We start from the raw sequence: 13,672 nt of genomic DNA, 5'->3' as shown, positions 1-13,672 counted from the left end.
ATAGAGAAGTTTATGATAGATGAGAAGTATCTGAACATAGGTAATGCACAAGGAGAACTTTCTTCTAATGTCTTTTATCGCTTATTGAGTGAGTATGTTGAGACAATGGATGTGAAGAATTGTTATGTGTGTACCCAGATTCCTTCATCAGTCGAAGGAGTTACCTATCATAGTTTGCCCCTTACTTATGGGATGAGTTGTAGTCTGTTACTAACCAGATTCTATATCCAGGAGTACATTCAGTATTTCTCCTCCAACCACGATATGGTGTTTTTGTTTGCCCCCATAATTAGATACCTGAGTAGAGTAGCTAAGGATAATGACATAGGGCTAGTGAGAGGTTTCTTTGAGCCTACATTAACTATTGGGACTGCCTACGCTCATCGGAATAACCTGAAATGCTTGCTTACACCTTTAGAAAACAGCTTTTTAGATCACACAGATGACAGGAGAAAGGCATTAAAGGATAAATTAGAAAAGGATTTAGAGAAAAGGACTTATAAGAATGATTATGCTTATAGTGCAATAAAAACACAAGAGAAATTAGCTTTAGATGCGCAACACGTAGGGAAGATTTGTGTGTATAGACTAAATCTCGCACTGACACTTTATTTGTGGGAACGAGTGAATGTAGACGTGTTTTTTTATTCAGAGTAAATGGACATTTATGTTGAATGGACAGGATCCAACGATTCCTGGCATATATTACATCTGTGTGCCTAGTGCTTATTACCGTCTTCCAAGAGAATGGTATGGGACATGCTATTTGGGGATAATTTTCTCAAAGATATTTCAACTTGGTGACTTCAAGAAATTTCCGAAAGTGACTGAACTACATCACATAACACAAAGGAGAGAGTCTCCTTCTGGCTATAGTGGGAGATATATTTGGAGCAATGATACCATCAGTAGGAGTTGTTCTGAATTAGATAAAGGTTCTAAAGTTGTCTACTGTTGTGGATAACATGCTGACAAATTCTCCTGATAGATACTGAATTAGCTGCTGAAAGAGATATGACACTTCAGAACCGCCTTGCGTTAGACATTATTTTGGCAAAGGTTGGAAGAGTTTGTAAAATGCTTAATTCTAGGCATTGCTGCTCATTTATTCCTGATAATAGTAAACAAATTAGAAGCTTACTTACTAACCTGACTAATAATACTGCTGATTTGAAAGAATTAAAAGAAGCAGGTGTTTGGGAGAAAGTTGGCAAAGAAATTGCTTAAGTGGGAAATTGGCTCAGCAACATTGGGAAAGGGATACTATTGAAAATAATACAGGGGATATTGATTATTGTGATTTGCTTAGCTGGAGCATGGGGAATATGTAAATTGTGTAGGATGATCAAATTAAAGAAGACAAAGAATAATTAGAGAAGGGAAGAAAAGAAAAGAGAAAATTTGTTTAGGGAAAATTGGAAGTAGGAAAGAGATTATGAAGGGATTGAAATTACAGAATTGTAGCTAATGCAAAAATTTGTGTGGTAAGATTTAGGCCCATATTCATACTTTTTTAGCGCTGCATTTGCATAATTTTTTTACGCAAAAGCGGCGCAAACTTGCAAAATACAATTGTATTTTGTAAGTTTGCGCTGTTTTTGCGTAAAAAAGCAACGCAAATGCGGCGCTATGAAAGTATAAATATGGGCCTTAGTGTGATGACACATTTAGTCATCAAAGGAGGGATTGTTAACGCTAAGCTTGCTAATGAAATTAATAATGATTATTCATGTATTCTAAGTGTTGAAATTCCATAGAAAATGTAATAATGTAGGGAAAAATAATGCTTGCATTTGAAGGCGTGCCCGCCAGGGTGGCCACCAGTATTCGCAAAGTATACTTATTAATGGCTTATTAATTTAAAATGTCGAGCTTATGTAAGATTAATGTAGAAATATGTCATATTGAGGGTTATGCATTATGTATTAGCTTTATTAATCGTAGGCCTTAACTTAGTGAGGTCTTGGCCTAGTTGCACTGACTCATGTCAAGCTGTATTTCTTAGGCATTTTATAAAATGGATGCTTAAAGAATTAATTTATGATTTTCCACTGTACTGACCAAGTGATCATAACTAAAAGTCTTTCTCATGTGAACTGCTTGCTAGGAGATGATGTACTTGCTAGAGCAATACTGTTTAATGTAATGTGTGTGAGACTGACTTTCTCAGGAGAAGACAATGAACATACTAACTGGAGTATAAACTACAACAATATTGTTACCCGATGAGTGCAATGACGAGAACAGAAGAGTCGAGAACCAATCATCGACATGTGAACCATGTACTAGAAGAATTGTAGATTTGAGGGTTTAGGTCATTGGATTAAATGTAAGCATGCGATCCCCTGACCAATTAGGATGTGGGAAGTAGTTTTAGTAAATCTAACATAGCCGGACTACATGGAGAGGAGACACCCAATTTTGCCCAATCTTCCATCTTGAGAAGAGACGTACTTCATTTTATTGCTTAAAGAGACTTTGCCTTTTCCGAACTTTGATGCTGAATCCTAATGCCTAGCTGACCTAACTGATGTTCTGATGATGAAGACTGTCACAGTTTGCTGATCCAAACTGAGGAGAGGCATACTGACTATGACATTGTTTGCTATGCCTATTTGATTTTGTTTCTAGGTACCAACCGCTATTTTGATAGAGCCATAGTTAGATGTTTTTTCCAAATTTGTGTGACTAAATTGTTTTGCATGAAGCTCAAGCATGCCATTCTAATCTGGTGTTAGGTAAGGTTTTTACTGATGAAATTCGTTACATGTAATAACAGTTGATGTCTTTTCTTTGCAGAATCTAAATGTATGTAATATCGTTTGTGCAGTTATTCTTGCTATTAATTTGTACTGTAACCTTAGAATGTGTAGTAGCTCAAGCTTTGATTAGATTGCGATTTTTTTGTCGCTTTGGTCAGCCAGTGTTGTTTCAGTATGCTTTCCATTTGATTTTGAGACTGAGTTATGTAACATTAGCATTGATAATGTAGGGAAACAAATATTCAAACTTTTACATGAAGGTGTGGTTATTTATGACCGCAAGGTCATGGTGTGTGCCAATTACTAACTAATATTGATTACTAATGTTATTGATTGTTATTGGTTATTGATTTGTGTATGGGATATATGGAGAAAAAACCTGGAAGCAAGTCAAAAAGTTCAGCGACCTATTTGCATCTCCTTGTATGTTTACTTATCAAGGTCTGACGCGCTGACAGCTGCACACACCCAAAGGCTTGCACAACTTGGCCACAGGTTGCCCAAGGAGACAGGTGCATGCTCATATTTGAATATGACAAGAAAAACTAGAAACTCACAGAAAAAACACAAATGTTAAATTTACGCTGTAGTTATGTATAGTAAGATACTAGCATACATTAAAAAAACACCCAGAAACTCACTTGCAAAAATTCCAAGGATTAATGTGACATTATTGTTAGTTGTTGAAATGAGATTAGAACTAATGTTTAAAAACCAAAAACCACTGATATTTGTAAGCTATAGTTTAGTGAACTAGAACTTGCACCCCGTCATGCTCTGCTTATGACATCACATATTACATCACACATGATACATTAAATGACATGATTGATGCCATCACTGATAACATTTCAAATTACACCTTTGATGACAGCTTTGATGACATCATCCATGCATTATGACAGCATCCCATAGGGTTCGTGGACTTGGAGTAATTTAACAAGCTACATTGTCGTAAGACTCCTACCTTGGGTTTAAGACTGCATAGTTTAGGGATGCAGCACCACCGAATGTTGGTGACTGAGTCCGTCCCACACCATCTAGAAGCTGTTGACCTGATGTCTTCAGCTAGCTAGCAGCACCTTATCCAGACTCTCTGTTGTCTGCTGGCAAACCTCCTGGTCAGCTGAAGAGTCAGTGTCAGGATCAGCAAAGCTGTCAAAGAAATGGTGTATGTCCTCAGACAGTCATGGCTGGAATGCCCTCTATCCTGCTTAGGCCTAGGCAGTGTTTATATAACAAATCCTTTGCCGGACTAGGAACAGGCCTAACATGATAATATGTCAAGAGCTGAGGGTTGGCTCAGTAACTCCTGGAGTGGCAATACTAGTTAGAATATCATGTACTGGACATGACAGCCTTGAGCAGGTCACAGAGTGAAATGCTGCAAAGGACTGATAACAATGTGCAACACAAACAACTATGCCTTCTCGGAAAAGGCAACAGCATAAAATATAAAAACAATGAGCTGAAAGGAAGCTATCCAACCTAGATATTAACTGGAACCCACAACAACACCTGTGCCCAGTTTTGAATCAAATCAAATGAACATGCTGGGCAAATAGGATATCCACATTTGGTGGATGTTACCCTCTTTTCAAAGATACTGACAGGAGGTTTCTAGATATGCACTTGGCACTGATAAGACACCCTCTGCCAGGCCCTATGGACAATCCTTCATAGCTTGGTAAAATACACAACACAAATTCCTGAGATTAGCACAATGGCATGCAACATTAGAGCTATGCTTTCACCCTAGAGTGAGTTAAACTACCTCTAAGTAGATCACCCCTACATTCTATGTTATTCAACAATACTCTTTAGTGAAGTCCTGGAAATATAAATCCACATACTAAAAATATCCTTGTCACATACAATTTTTCTATAGCACTATACTACAACTATTTAACAAAAAAAGGGGACCAGGCATCCACTGGTGTACAATCTATTTCCAACAGAACCATTGGCTTGTCCCACATATGTTTCTGTTGTCCTCAGGCTGCCACTGTCAAAATTGGGCCCAGGGTGACGTTATGTGGTATATGGCTATGGGCCCTTTGCTAACAACATATATATATATTCATTCAGAGGTGGGATCTCGGACTCGTGTTTTGCAGTACCACTCAGTGATTTAAAGTAAAAATTGAAAGTCACGTTTCTAATCTGACATCAAAATCGAGTTTTATTTTTCAAATTCATCTGTGATTTTGATTGCCTGTTTTTTAAAACTTTTCCTACATTTCATTCTTACTCTCTGGCTTTTTGTACCTGTGATTTTTGAAAGCATGTAAGTGCATCTGAGCAACATTGAGAGCCCCGACATGCAGAACCAAAGATGCTGCGCAAGGCGAGGGCTGAAACTGGTGAAAGGGGCCAAGAAAGTCGAGTACCAGGCAGCCCTCAGAGCCTGAGAGGAGGCCCATCTTCTGCAGGCTGGTAAGAACGATTCACCAGAGAATGAGTATAAAACAGAGGAGGAAGAGGATGGCTTTTCAGTGCTCCTTGCAGAGGCTCCAGGGCCAGGAGATAGCAGAGATCAGTGAGTCTCCTCGCAGCCTGACCCCGGCTGAGATAGAGGATAGAAAAGCAGAGAGTGTCATAAAATTACATCTGACAGCCCTTTCCCTAGTGTAAAAGAAGCTGACTGCAGAAGAGAAAATGGCAGTAGAAAAGATAGCACTGGAGGAGAAACAATTAGGCTAGGCCTTTAAGTAAAAGTAGGCCCTGCTGACCGATGAGAGAGGCCAGAGAGAAATGGGCCTGAGAGCCAAAAAGGATTCTGAGTATAGTGAAGATGGTGACAGCAATAATGAAGTGCCTAGAGGAGGTAAAATGTTCCATATACCCAAAGACTCTGGTGCCTCAGTTTGTGGTGGAGAGGCCATAAACAAGTGATTTGAGGTGTATAAGGTGGTCTTGTCTATGCATACAGTCCTAGAGAAGGACTGGGGATAGCCTGTGGATGCACATGCCCACTAATGGGAGGGATAGTTTAGAAAGCTTAGATACCTTGATAAAGCTGATGGGATGTGACATGAAGGAAACCTTTGTTGTGAAGTTTGGTCTAACCTCAGAGAAGTATCGCCTGAAGTACAGAGATAGGCAATAGCCCTCACGTCAGCCATTGGTAGAGGTTGTGGCTTCATCAAGTAAGGCAGTGGATGTTGGGTGAAGGGCAGCAAAGTAATTATGGTGGGCTTTATAGTTCGATCATGAAGAAGCACATCATGAGTAATGTTTTACAGATTTGCTCCAGCACCTAGTTGAGTCCAAGCTCACACTTTTCTAATGGTACCTGGGTGTGACTCCAAGAAAGATAGTTCAGGCCCCCCTCAGCAGAAAGAGGGGTAAGTCCAGAATGAAACAGAGACATTTCTCAAATAGCCCCAAAGGATTTTGATGGGAAAGGAATCCCACAACCCTTCTGAGCACAAGTGGGGAGGTTCTGATGGAAGCTAGGACTCCCTTTTTATGACCCAGGTGTTATGACTCTCACCACTCAGGGCACAAGAAGGGGGATTCTAGCTGCCCCAGGAAACCACCCATAGGTGGGCACTTCACAGGTGTGGCCAATGTGACCTTTGGGGAACGTTGTTCCCAGGAGGAGAGGGCATAGAGTCCCTGTCACTGCTCGGTGGTGGAAATGCTGGATTCCCCAGAGCAATATCTGCCAAGACAGGAATGTAGGGTAACCCAGGCCAAGGGATACAATGTTTTCCATCCTATGCCCCTGGTATCCCTGGAATGGCAGGTGGAAACGTGGCACAGGGGAGGGTTATTGTCATTCCCCTGATGCACATTGATTGCACCTAGGCAATGGACATGTGATAGAACAGCAGAGTTGTGGCTGTGCTGGTGCCAAGGTCCCTCAGATTTCTGGGGTTACGTCTCCTAAATGGAGAGTATGGCGGCCCAGATGAGAGTAAAAGGAAGTAGGTGGTCGCAGTCTACAGTGAGAGTATCAGTAGTTCAGGGGTTACCTGCTATGAGAGAAGAGCCTTCCTTTGGTTGTCCCTAGTGAGGCCACTTATGTTCCCTGGACTGTCACAGAGATAGGGGTCAAGATTTAGGCAGACCTTTGCACAACACAGGGTCCGTCAACTTTAAGGGGGCTGTGTTTCTCTCCCTGAAGTCCTGAACTGCCAGGCACCTATAGAGTATCTGGGTACAGACCCGGAACTGTCTCAGGTTACCACCCCTGAGGTGTCATGAGTGAGAGTAGAAGCATGGTGCCTACCACCTGACGATTCTGAGAAATCTAAGACACCAGATAGACCTCAGGAGCTGGGCAGGGACTCCTTGCTAGCCACCCCAGATAAAGGAGAGGCCTGCATGTGGCCCCAAATTGCAATCTTCACTTGGCAGTGAATAGTCAAGGGCCTGGCTCTTGACATTGAGAACTGTCACTGATCTTTGATGATTGCGGCTCTTGTTGGCAGAGATTTCCTTACTTGGGGATAGAAGTCTGACTTAGGGGGCAGAATGGGTTACATCACCTTGGAATCATGTACGTAATATCAATAGCAACAATATTGATTCACAAAAAATATCGGAAAATGAATATTTTCACATAAATATCACGTTTCCTATACTTAACTAGTAGAAACACAAGTGTCAATAACCACAATATCACAGTTAAAGATATCAATTTTTGCTTATATCAATAAAAAATATTTGGAAACAAAAATATCGTTCTCTTTAAATAAACTTATACATTGGCAAAAATCTCCCCACTACATTGATATCACCAACAATAAAGGCATTTCTTTTGTAACATTCAAAATAACAGCATTTTGATTTAACTTTAAAAAAATACATAGATATTCCAACAACATTCTAACAATTTCGTATCACTGAAATAAACCAACCAGAAAACTTTATACACTTCAATACATCAAATTAGTATTCAAAGTACTAACATATGAAAATTAAAAAACAATACACATAAATAACACACCCAAAACAACACAAAAAATAGAAATTCAATTCAACATTATAAAATAAACACTAATTAGCGTTCACCATAAAAGGCAATAACTGAAACACATTTAAGCCAAACACTAGCCAACAAAAACAAACTGTAAAACAACCAATTCAAATATATTGCCAACTGATCTAACTATATAAAAGGCACACAAAATGTGACTGCTTACTACACCAAAAACTACAAAAGCTGCAAAATGATAATACTCTGCTGGAATTTGCCAAAGACAATCTAAAAACAGAATTGGAAGAATGCATACATCTTTCTTCTAAAGTAAGTAAAGCATTTATTTAAAGTAACGTATACATTCATTAATTAAAACTGTAAATAATACATAACTAATTAAACAATCTACTTATTTTATCTCTCAAACTATAGATGGTACAGAGAAATCACTACACCACACAGAAACTACTAATCTACTGAAAAACTAGATCAATCACATAACTGGAAAATAGCACACAAAAAGTAAGTAAATAACAAATATTTCTAAAGATCAACTCACCCTAAAATGTTAAAAATTAAATTAAACTCCTTAAGCCCCAACTAGCTCCCAACAAACAAATGTTTTGAAAAAAATCCCAAAAGGGGTAGATTTATGGAAAGTGGCACTGCACTGCGCCCCTTAGCACTCTCTCTACTGCCACCATGTGTGCGCTGTATTTAAAATACGGCACACCATGGCGCAGGGTAGATGGCAATAGCATAATTTCTCATGACGCTATTGATGTACTCTGCAGGAGTAGCGCCAAAATATAGGTGCTACTCCTACAGAGTACATAGGGCCCCATTCTAAAGAATGCAAGCCCCCCTTTAATGCCTGCTCCTGAGCAGGCGTTAAAAGTGCCTTAAACAGTGGCGCAAGGAAATCTCAGAGATTCCTTACACCATTTTTCCAGCTCCCCTACAGGGGAACACCCCACTTTGAATATATTATGCCTGGCACAGACATAATGTAGCGCAAAGGGTTACAGAGTGACGCAATGCATGCATTGCACCACCCTGTAAATATGGCGTGGGGATTTCAGCCTCGTTGGGCCACATGAACGTAAAAAATAATTACTTTACGGTGGCGCAAGGTGGCGCTAGGGCATTATAAATATGCCCCAAAGTAACTTGTTTTTCCCCGACAACAAAAGGAGCCACCTGACCCACAATACAACACCCCCAATGAAAAAAACGAAAATAAAGATTGCAATAACCAGCAAGAACACTTATATAAGTAGAACATGGAAAACAAGTACCATAATGTTCAATGTCAATATTAGATATAGTATACATGTTTTAACATTTATTTATTTGCATTATAGCACTATTTGCATACATAATGACAGAAAGAGCAAGATAATTCACAACAGAAAAATAAACTCCTACATGGCTACACTAACAGCAAAGAAAGTACAAGCATGGAAACTATCAATTGAAGATGTACTAAATATTACTCTAATGCTTGCTATAGGAGGCCGACTACAAAAGATGATGCGGTTATTGATGTAAGAGAACACAACCACCCCCAAATGTCACTGAAATAAGAGTAAGGCAGGTACTATACGATTTAAGAGAAGCGATCACTAGTTCCCAATAGCCCAGAAATAAAATAAAACATTTATGAACTAATTATAATATCTGCTACAACAGACAGCCTATTACAATTAAGCCAGTGTCAAACATAGATAATGGATGGGACATTCAAAACGTGCCCTAAGTCATTCACTCCGATATACACCACACATGGTGAGTAGCAAAACACTAATACACATGTACACCCTACCACCTAATAAACAAAGTAGCACATACTGCAAACTAATAAACCACATTAAAATTAAAACAAAAAACACTCCCCACATAACATAATAATCGATTTTTAGCAAGCCATGAACCAAATTACCCTTAAACTATACCCGCACACAGCCAGACAAGACTGTAAGTATCATTTTAACCAAAGCATTTTGGAGACCCATCTAACAATCTGCAGTAACTGAAGAATGTGCACCAAACAGACAATTTGTCTTGAAAAAAAAAATACAAACAATTGCACCAACCACGTTCCTGTAACAGTATTAGGTAACCACTACAACCTGCTTAAAGACAGTCCATTCTACCAACAATATGGACATAAACTAAATCCCCAAATAAAGTACTTGGGTTGTCATACTGCATTGTTCTGGGGACAGACGCAAACCCAAATTCCAATTACCATGTTGGAATGTTTACGACAGCACCATAGCTCAAGAAGCTAAAACCATCAACACAGTAGAAGGATGACACAATGCTTATCAATCTACACTAGGTAGAACCCAACCTATGGTCTGCAAATTCATAGATGCCCTACAGAAAGAACAACACTAACAACAACTATGAACGGAACGATCAGTAACCACAATTAAACCTAAAATTAGCAAACAAACCAACAGAATGTATAACATGCTTCAATGTAAAGTAAAACTCTTTATTAAAAACATGGGAATACACTACGTAGAATCAATAGCCAAAACTCTATCACAAAAAACAATCTACACATTAACCAATAAATATAAGGCAAAATCCAAACCAGCATAACTAAATATTTTAGTCAGATATTAAACAATGTATTTTTAAACATCAGTCAAACATCAGTCAATATCAAACAAGACTACTGTATAATATGAATTAGTGTACTAATTAGTTAAAAAATGGAAAGGTCAACAACCACAAAGCTCAAATTAGCAAATACAATCAAATGGAATCAATTAAATACAACACAAAAAATGTAATATTAACAACTACCAATCACATCAAATACACATACATAATAAAATATAACATTTCCTACTGGAAAAATAACTTCAATAAAACTTACTGTTCTGTAGGTGTAGATATTCATCCGCATCCAAGTAGTCACAAATATAATCCACCAAAAACAGGAAAAACAATTCCAAAAAGAGCTTTATAAAAAATGAAAAGTAAACCAGGTCCATTTTAAATCCAGAGATGAAAATCCAAAGTCTTAAGAAACCAAAAACTAAAAAAAAAATTTAAAAAAAAGAAACGGTCCTGGAAACCCAAAGAATCAATAGAAATCAAAATTAAAAATACTGGTTTACTAAAACCAAAATGATTTCCTCAAATAAAACCCAACATCCAAATGTTCATAGGATAACTTTGATCTCCACCACAAAAAGCACGATTTTCAAATGTTACATAAACATTACAATGAAACTATATGAAACACATAACATAATATAAAATAACTAAACATTTCTCTGAAACTCTAGCTAAGCATAACAGTGAACGCTAATAAACAAAATAACATACTACAAGTAAACTTTTTAAAAATAGAAAGCAACACTATAACCACCATGTACTACTACTATCTACATCACCCTACCCCCAAAAACACACAGAAAACCTTAAAAACAGGTCTTTCCTGATGAGAGGAAGAGAAGCACCTTCCCATGAGTCAGTTCCCGGAAAATGAATGAAAAATGACACAAATTCAATTCAAATCAATTCAATTCAATTTATTTTAGAAAATAAAAAAATAAGTATGTGAGAAATGCAATACTAACTCTTTTCTAAACAATTCAGTGGAAGGCATATCATGCAAAAGGGGTTACATTTTCTAGTCCCACTCGAATCTAAACAATTTTGGGGAAGGTGTTGGACAATGGATATGTGACAATAACTATTCTCACTCCAATCTAAGCCATATTTGGGAAGGTGTTGGACACTAAAGGGGTTACATTTACTATTCCCACTTCAATCTACGAGTCTGATGGTCAACAGACAGCCAGATTTGCGGTGGCAGTCATGACCGCCACCGGTGTGGTGGTCGGACCGCCAAATTAAGAGTTTGACGGTCAAACAGCCAAACGGCTGTCATGTCCGCTAGGAACAATTTTCCTGACAGGATGACACGATGCAGGTTGGAATCATCCAGGGCGGCGCTGACCTCAGTGCCTCCCTGCTTATTACAACCTGGTTCTACACCAGCCTTTTCATGGTTTCACCACCATGAAAAGGCTGGCGGAGGACAGGTGAAGGGAGCCACACAAGGGCCCCTGCCCAGCACGCTTGTAGTGTGCAGACAGTGTGCATTACAAGGGTGCTTCTGCCCCCAGCGGGTGACAGCCCAGCGGGAAAGTCATAATGAGGATGGCGGGAAGGTAGCCAGTAAGGCAGCAACCTCCCCATCGAAAGTTTGGTGGACCGGTCTTCCCATCTGCTGAACCCGTAATCGGCCCCTAAATAATTTTAGGGAAGGTGTGGCACATTTAAGAGATTACATATACTATTCCCACTCTAATCTAAACCATTTTGGGGAATGTGTTGGACACTAAAGGGGTTTCATTTACTGTTCCTAGTCCAGTCTTAACCATTTTGGAGAAGGTCTTGCACACTAAAGGGGTTACATATATCATTCCTGCTCCAATCTAAACCATTTTGGGGGAGCTATTGTCACTAAATGGGTTACATTTACTATTCCAACTCCAATGTAAACCGTTTTAAGGAAAGTGTTAAACACTAAAGGGGTTACATTTATAACCCCCATTCCATAGAAATACAACTTGAATACGTTTGTAACTGTAAACAAATGAAATAAATGATAACCCACTCTTACCTAATAAACATTTGAAATATAATTACCAGTACACATTAGCTAACAAAATAATTATTTTTAGTTGCTAACATTAATTAAATTATACATTATATATTCAATATTATTAGAAAACAAATAAAAAAAATTACACACATTATTTCTACATTGTGGGCCACATTACGAGTGGCGGCCGCCAAAAAAAACCTATGTTGGTGGTAATCTGACCGCTGCATTATGACTCACACTGTAAAGACCGCCAAAGGACAGCCAAAATTCTGAAACCGCCAGGACACTGGAGGACGGAAAAGAGGCGGTCCCACCACCTGCACCACCAGCCTGACAAAAATCCACCCACCGGATTACGAGCCACAAATCACCTCAGCGGTTCTTCCATGTCAGAAAACTATTGGCGGTGCGAACCGCGGCGGTCAGAACTCACATCAGTCAGAACACCACACCACATTGGATAGCTTGAATACCCCACACCTGATACACATCCACACACCTGAGACACCTACACACTGCAGTATATAATACACCCCTACACAACCCACAATCCTTTGCAAACAGAATGCCATTCAGATACTTCCAGAAGCCAATAATATAGATATAGCAGTTTTACACTATGAACACACATATACATGTCACTCAGCACACACCACACAACCCCACATTAGCACAACTAACACAATACACACATCACTAGCACACACAATCCGCAACAACCATCTCCAACTCACATTGCAACACCCACACCTCACCAGCTACCTAACAATGCACCCTCACACTCACAATACCCACACACACTGTCTACACTACCACTGCCATTTCCCCATAAAGACACCCACATTTCACTGATAACGAGTTGAGGGTCATGGTGGATGAAATTGCCAGGGTAGAACCACACCTATTTGGACACAGGTCCAACAAACATCTGTTGTCAGGAAAAATGGGGCTGTAGCGAAGGATAGTCAACAGGGTTAATTCTGTAGGCAGTCATCCACACACAAGGGACGACATCAGGGGAAGGTCCGTTCCATCGTATCCAGTCGTGCAGAAGACTGGTGGTGGCCCCCACCTCCTCCCCCACAGTTCACATCATGGAAGGAGAAGGTCTTGGACATACTGCATCCTGAGAGCCCGACAGGAATGCCTAGGAGACTGGAGTCTGGTAAGTACCCACAACATTTATGTCACACAATTGACTAGTCCTGTGTGCTTCCCTACCACCCAAATCCTCCCTATTTAACTACTGTAGCCACAACATCTCTCACCTAATCACCTAAAACCCCTCTCTGCCATGCCACCTCTCCACTCAGCCTATCTGCCCTCACAGCCCTTGGAAAT

This window comes from Pleurodeles waltl, chromosome 4_2 (genome assembly GCF_031143425.1).
Source record: "Pleurodeles waltl isolate 20211129_DDA chromosome 4_2, aPleWal1.hap1.20221129, whole genome shotgun sequence".
Classification (NCBI taxonomy): domain Eukaryota; kingdom Metazoa; phylum Chordata; class Amphibia; order Caudata; family Salamandridae; genus Pleurodeles; species Pleurodeles waltl.
The sequence above is the reverse complement of the archived record's forward strand: the minus strand, read 5'-3'. Positions refer to the sequence as shown.